This window comes from Anguilla rostrata, chromosome 17 (assembly GCF_018555375.3).
Source record: "Anguilla rostrata isolate EN2019 chromosome 17, ASM1855537v3, whole genome shotgun sequence".
Lineage (NCBI taxonomy): Eukaryota > Metazoa > Chordata > Actinopteri > Anguilliformes > Anguillidae > Anguilla > Anguilla rostrata.
Window position 1 is genome coordinate 24623216 of NC_057949.1, and position 8189 is coordinate 24631404.

General features: G+C 42.2%; 1 long non-coding RNA gene across 1 annotated transcript in view; it reads right to left on the minus strand.

The window, feature by feature from the left end:
• The window catches only part of LOC135243636 (uncharacterized), a 16543-nt gene continuing 8354 nt past the window's right edge, over nucleotides 1-8189 (minus strand). The window contains exons 2-3 of the long non-coding RNA XR_010326709.1: nucleotides 6235-6326; nucleotides 1-86 (exon numbers count right to left, since the gene is read on the minus strand). This is a non-coding gene — a long non-coding RNA (uncharacterized LOC135243636). The remainder of the gene's footprint in view (nucleotides 87-6234; nucleotides 6327-8189) is intronic.

Genomic DNA, 8189 nt, shown 5'->3' on the forward strand with positions numbered 1-8189 from the left:
CATCTTTAAGGGATCCTCATCTCCTGAATCCCAGAGACTCCCTCAGTGGAGCAGCAGTGGTTCTGCGGCGCAGATTAGCTGGTGGACTGTAGAGTGAAAAGGAGATGGGTTTTAACTTCTCCATTTATAAGTGGAAAGTGCCTATATGCAAGAACTTTATATGTGTCTGTTATAGAGAAAAAAATTATTTAGACAAAAATAAAATAAATGCAGAAAAGAAAATGATTAACTGCCTTTGAGCGTAATGCAACGTAATGATACTTATGAGATTGTGTCTCACAGAAATAGCATATGCTTTAAGTCTTTACAGATTCAAAGGAATGACGGAGTAAGTGAGCTGAATAGAACTGTATTGTCAGTGTACAAACTTTGCAACAGCAGTTACAAAGAACTGGCACGGGCTAAGAATAAGGCTACAGGTGACTGTGCCGGGAGATGAGTCACCATGCATGCGGTTGCAATGGGGATGGCATCTTCAGCTCTGGCTGTTTTACCAGGGCTGATTTGCGTGACTGCTTCATGCGTTCAGCGACCCAGCGATTCCTTCTCGACTGTGTGTGGTTTGAGCCGTCGTTCTGGAGGCCGAGCTGCGCTTCGTGTCACATCCTGCCTTGCGACGTATGCGTGAGAAGCTCTGTCTGACTTACCGAGAGCGCTGCGGATAACGTGACAACGTACCTCATGACTCACGATCAGTTTTCAAGGTGGTAAAGGTCACTGGTATTGGGCTTTTAAAAAATGAGGGGAATTCGATGGCTCCTCAGTGGCTAGTTGGTAAAGATACTCGCCAAGAGTGTAATCCGGACCCTGTAGGCTACACTGAAAAAAAGATGTATTTTTACAGTAAAATGTTTGTAGAAATGGTAATAACTTGTTATTTAATGGCCACCCCATAAAGAAACAGCATTTATCCAGTTAGCAAATATCATGATTAATACAGTTTCTGCCCTTCATTAAATGTTTTTTTTTTGTTTTGTTTTTTTACAGGCAACATTGCTGCGATATTTTGAAGGGATTTTTTTTAACAGTGTGTGAGGGCACAGGTCTGAGCCCTGTCCACAGCCAGGGCAGCCCACGGTAGCAGGATGCCCGCTGCCCCTTCCCAAAATACACCAAGGCCGCGAGTCGTCAGTGAGGGACGGGCGTCGCCTCGACGCTGATCGCCATCGGTCGCCGCGCGTGGAAACAATTCGACGGGGCACAGGTCAGCCCACACACGTCACACCTGATAGGGCTCTCGCAGCCCGGCGTGGAGGAAAAACCGTTTTTTTTTAAACCAGTGGTGGGGCCTGCGGTCGACGTCGTCATTCAGCCGAGAGGAGCAGCCCTTTAACTCATGCCGCTGCGGTGTAAAAGTATTTAACAAATATGTACGATAGCGTAGTATGAATGACTCGATTCATTTACTAATAGTTATCAAATGCTATTTACATATATCGACATAATGTCAGGTATTTGAAGCTCTGACTAGGTTTTATATAATAATAATAATAATAATAATAATAATAATAATAATAATAAATGTGTAAAGTGCAAATCATGAATAGGTTGTACATCGAAAGGCTGAGTAGAGAAAATTAAATAACAAATTCAAAGCATGGCTCTGACAGGCCAGGTCTGAAGAACATCGTATATGTCAAAAAAACGCTCACTTCTGAGGAACATTAGCATTGTCCACTTTTAGCAATACCAGATCCCCACTCTCACACAGACACATACACACACACACACACACTCTCACACAGACACACATACACATACACATACACACATACACACACACACAGACACACATACACATACACATACACACAGACACACATACACATACACATACACACACACAGACACACAACACACACAGACACACATACACATACAACACACATACACACACACACACACACATCTCACACAGACACATACACACACACACACACACTCTCACACAGACACACATACACACACACACACACTCTCACACAGACACACATACACATACACATACACACACACAGACACACATACACATACACACATACACATACACACATACACACACACACAGACACACATACCACATACACACACATACACATACACATACACACACACACATACACACATTCACACATGCACACACACACAGACACACACAACATACACACATACACAAAAAAACTACACACATACACATACACACATACACACACACAGCACACACACAACATACACATACACACACACACACACGCACCACACACACAACACACAGCTACACACACACACGACACAGCACACAACACACACACACCAGACCATACACATACACAATCAAACACAGAACACACACAACATACACACACACACAGACCACATTACATAACAACACAGACACATACATAGTGCAGTGTGTCTGTGTAAGTCACACACTGTTTTCTCATCTTTCTCTCAGAATGCATTATTAATGTCACCGCGGGGTATTTTCCTGTTCGAGATGAAAGCGGTGCATGCATAGCCGATGCACCTTTCCAGAATTAGCTTTCATACAGCGGCTCACTGTTCACCGCCTTCCTCCCAGTAACCCAGACATCGAGCAGAAATACTCTAGAGCCCACATCCTGTCGCTGTCACAGCCCCATGCCCAAATAAGGCTGCTTCCTGTTGTACGGTACAGATTGCAGAGGATGCTGCATATGCAGCAAAGATTAACGCAAAATACAGGAATACTATGAGGAAATGTTTTAAGTATAGTATGTTAAAAACACACGTGCACACGCATGCACGCACGCACGCAAAAACATTCATGCACGCACACACACACACACACAATCCTATGCTGTTTCAGTGGATGGAGATTGCAGTCCTATGCCAAGCACTTTTTAAATGTAGGACAGCCGCCTACTATGAGTTATGCACAAATTTTTTCTATGACCATCGCACTAGTGAATAACGCTATTATTATCACAGTCCTGGAATGACCTACTTCCCCTGGACTAGCTTTGAATGCTCTGTACAGGTGATTGAGTCATGTTATCATCCATTGATTGACAGGTGCTGCCCAAACCGGACCCAATGAACATACAGAAAATATGAAGGAAATGAGCTTTGCCTGCTCTCCGAGTCTCACATACAGTTACAGTTAAGCGCAGGGCAAAAAGCACATACTGTACAGGGATGAAGCAGGCTAACATCTATTCTTAAAGAATAATCAAATAAAACTCATTCAGAAAGCACCAAGTAACAGCTTCTATTAACGGTAGCACAGGGGCTAATATCAATTCCAATATTAATAAAGCCAGTCACATGCACAGCTGGTCATATACAGATATAGATACAGAATAAAAAACCTGTCCATAGTTGTTCTTCTTTACAGGATTAATGGCAGCCCTAATATTGTTCTATTTAGTGCAGGTTGTAACTTCAACAACAACATTATAAACCAACTGGCTTCCTAAAAGCCACTAGATGGAGACAAACACCAGTTTACAGGTTTTTTTACGATTGCTTACACACTAAAATGAAAAATAACACACAGTTAGTGAAACCTGACACTCAAGGAGCAAAACCTCAGCCCAGATCTGCACAACTATAAGCACGTTCTCAGCCTCACACTTTTTGCAAAACACTAAACACACTGCTCTACATTAGACACAGAAATCTAATATGATGTCACGTCTTTGCCATTTCAAGGCACTGCCTTTCAAAATACCACATCTATGAACCTATTGGTCAAACACGGCCGTCAGGTGTACAGACACTTAGGTGCTTTATTGTAAACTCATCAATCAGGCGTAAGCACTATAAAAAGGTAACAGAAATTCTGAAAGAAATTCTGAAAGAGTAGAAGACCTGCAGCGTGAATATGTGGAGGTAAGTAATGTACACTTCAGTATTGTGCATTGCACACAGAACCTTTTTACATGTAAATTTATAGCAGGCCTATATTGAACTACACAATATTTTCTATTTTGTAGAGAGTTTTGCAAACGGATGCTGATGCAATCCCGCGTGAATTTATCTTCAAAGATGAGGCTGGGTTTAACCTGATAAGAGTAAGAAGAAGAGAGAGAAACATCATTGGCCACAAAGCTATTTTGAATGTCCCGGGCCAACGTGGTGGTAACAGCACACTGTGCACTGCAGTCGCGCAGAATAGGGTCCTCCACCGCCATGCCAACTTAGGCCCTTACAACACAGCCCACATACTCACATTTTTAGACAGACTACACAACATCGTCACAGCAGAAGACCAAATGGATGCAGAGCAGATGAGATACATTGTCATCGAGGGACAGTGTATCTTTCCACAGATCTGCCCTGGTCCAAAACTGGTTTCATCAGCATCCACAATTTTCACTCCAACACCTCCCACCATACTCTCCCTTCCTTAACCCCACTGAGGAGTTTTTTTCGGCATGGCGGTGGAAGGTTTACGATCTCCAGCCCTATGTCAGGATACCCCTCATTCAAGCCATGGAGGGGGCCTGCGACCAAATTGATGCAGGGTCTGTGCAAGGATGGATTCGCCAATCAAGAAGATTCTTCCCTCGCTGTCTTGTGAGAGAGGACATAGCCTGTGATGTGGACAAAGTGCTATGGCCAGATCCAGCTAGGCAAAGAGATGATGCTTAGGGTTTTTTTTTTCATTCATGCTTTCTTTTTTGTCTCCACAAATGTTTTTGCTGTGTTTATGTACTATATTATATTTAGAATATGTTCTGTTCTGATTTTCAGTGCAAAATGCAACCTTTGGAAATGCATGGATGTATTGACTGATTTTACAATGTGGAGAGAAATAAATATTTTCATCAGTGTGCAGTACTGGTCTTGTGTGATGTGTTTGGTCAATATATTCGTGTACTTTACTCTAGCAACATCCCTGAAAAAATCAAACCCAAACTATAGCATTAGAAAAGTTAGAAATGTTAAAAGCGTTTTAGATTGAGCACAGCAGTGTGTAACTGGTTCGAACAGAATCAGATCGTATGAGCCACGTGTGTGCCATACGGTGACAAAATTGGGTTCTTATAAATTATTGTATAGTTTTGAATGAAGTGTTTCATTTTGCAAAAGATCTGAGGTGTTCTGCTACTTGTGTGTGTGGTTGTGTGAATTGTGTGTAGTGTTTTGACAAAATGAGCCCTGTTTTCAAAATCGTACTTAAGCAATCATACAAAACTGTCATACTGAAACTTCTGAAGGCCCAGCAATGTGTATGTGTGTGCGTGTGTGTAGTTATTATATTTACATTCTGTAAAATTATGAAGAAAATAAATGATAGATGCATCACAGCATTTAACATATATAAAAGAAAGCAATATATTTACAGAATCAATTTCAAAAAGCAGCACTGAGGCATTTTTGGTTTATCTGTGTTTTCATTGATTTTTTTCCAGATATAGCAGTGATGTTGAGACCGGTCAGTCCAAGGTATTCTAGCAGGAGATTACTCATATAGGACTGAGACACACAGTGAAACACTGCATGTACTTACTGGAACCAGACCAAAAATAAAAATAAAAAAAAGAACAGTAGCTCCATGTAAATGCATTGTATCATAGGCAAACAACCCTTGCCCTGGTTTCCCAGCTTGAACAGCAGCCTGTCCGCCTGTCATACTTAATACCGGCCACCAGGGGATGCTCCTGGCTGCACATTCAGGCTGTTTGTGTTCAGAGCACAGTGCATGAAGAACTATACATATACACAATAGACATATATACACAGACGCTGCATTGGCCGCTGGATCGTACATCAACGTCGCCGCCATATTGGACCAGGCAAGACCGGCCTGTAAACACATACAAGTAAACGGGGCGCTGCGGTTTTTCTGGATAAAAAGCACCATAATGTTTACATTTCTCAACTGATTTCAATGAGTCATTTTTATATTAAACGGTTTATGATCTATGTGGAGTAGAAAAAAACAACTTTTTTTTCAAAACTTTTTTTTCTCAGAAATCAGTTGAGAAATGGAACCATTATAGTGCTTTTCATAGAAAAACCGCAGCCCCCCGTATAAAATATAAACATGACTCATTGAAATCGGTTGGGAAATATAAATGTTGACTACGTAATTAGATCACCTTCTCCAACTTCCTCTTCTTCAGTGACCTGTTCTTGGTCTGCTTTTTAAGTTAACAGCTGTATGCGGCATTTACGTCACCTGTAGGCCTCTGTAAAGGAAATTATGTCACCGTGATGTCACCGCGGTGCTCGCCTTGATCTTACCCTTCATTGTGCTCACTTCTCACGGTCACCTCTCCACGACTCTCTCCAGTAGCACGGTTGGCCCTCTCCTGGGTGCTGCTGGGTTTCCAGCCCTGTAAAAAAAATATCTTGCTATGTTACAGTGTCAAATACTCAGGATATGTAAGCATGTCTTTTTCATAAGCACTTATCGTCGTCCAAATGGAGAGGGTCTCAGAGCTCGAGTGATCTGCTGTTTAACTCTCTCCGAAAGGGTTTTAGTAGAGGTAACGAAGGACTGAGTTCCACAGGTTGTAGTGGATAGTAGTAGTAGATGTAGATCTCATTTCATCTTGTGCGGGGGACAACAAACAGGACATTTTCTTCAGGATTTTTATTTTATAAAAGTTCAGGAATGAAGTGTGAGCGTGTCCTTGATGGCTTACCCACTGTCTATGGAAACGGGGGGGGGGGGGGGGGAGTGGTTCAAAACTATTCTAGATAGTTCCATGAGGGGCATCAACGCCTTATAAGGCGATGTATAAATGAACCCGTAGAAGCAGGTGCAGCCCTGTGTGCGGTTTTTGGTTTTTTTTTTTGTTTGTTTTGTTTTTGCACGCTGTGATGATTACATTGTGTTTTTTTTTAACGTAGGCGTGCTGAATCGATGACGGCATTGTGAATGAGGAAGAAGCAGCGTGCTGTCTGCCGGAGTTTGTTGTGAAGCCCTTTCTCGGTTCTGCAGCGAGAAGGTGACCTTCCCCCATTCTGTGTACATTTCGGGAGTTTACGGGAGAGAGGGCTTTAATGTGACATCACTAGGCGGGATTATCCCCTGAATACAAGACATCCTGACATTACAGTTACAACCTGCACTAAATAGAACAATATTAGGGCTACGATTAATCCATATGCACACATGCACACACACACACATTCACGTGTACACCCATATAAATACAACAAAGCAACACTTGCATACTTTCATAAACACTTATATTTTGCTTTCCCATCTACACACAAACACACACACACACACACACACACACACACACACACACACACACACCAGATAATCGTAACAGACAGATAACCATGCTTGCATACATATACATTTTCATACACGCACATGAACACACACACACATACGCACACAAATGTACACGCTCTTACACACAAAGACATTACGTCACATCGCTGCCAGCCATAAGATGCTCTTATCCAGAGAGGGAGTTGAAACTGCACACAACGCAACACGCTGTGGCTTTTACTGTGACATTTGGATTTTCTTGCTGAAACGGGAAGTGCACTCTCCCTGAGGGAACAGTGATTGTTCTCTTCTTGAAAATAGCAAGTCTGTGATTCAGAGCAGCATTACGACACGGGTCCGCCTCATGAAGTCATGAAGTCTTACAGCACATCACGTGGTTGTTGTCCAGCCTGTTGTAAACATCTCATTCTCGTTCGGGGCAACTGTACTGTAGAACAGAATGGTAGAGTGAGGGTTTGACATTTAAAAGTGATATTTGAGTGACTCAACACAAGTAGTTTCTCATACATATATATATATATATATATATATGTGAGTGTGTGTCATACTGTATATTACAGTTTTTTACAATCGCTTTGACGCTTAGATCACAAGCTTGTGACATAGCTCAGGAGGTAAGACCGATTGTCTGGCAGTCGGAGGGTTGCCGGTTCAAACCCCGCCCTGGACGTGTCGAAGTGTCCTTGAGCAAGACACCTAACCCCTAACTGCTCTGGTGAATGAGAGGCATCAATTGTAAAGCGCTTTGGATAAAAGCGCTATATAAATGCAGTCCATTTACCATGCTTGTGCTCATTGTTCAAAACCTTAGACACAACACTCAAAACGGTCCCCACTTGTAACACAGGCTGTCCTCTGTTCAAAAGCTTGCATTCATATCCTTGAAGAAACCTTGCACTTGCACAATCATTGGTTCAAATAACTCATATATCGTGAAATACCATAG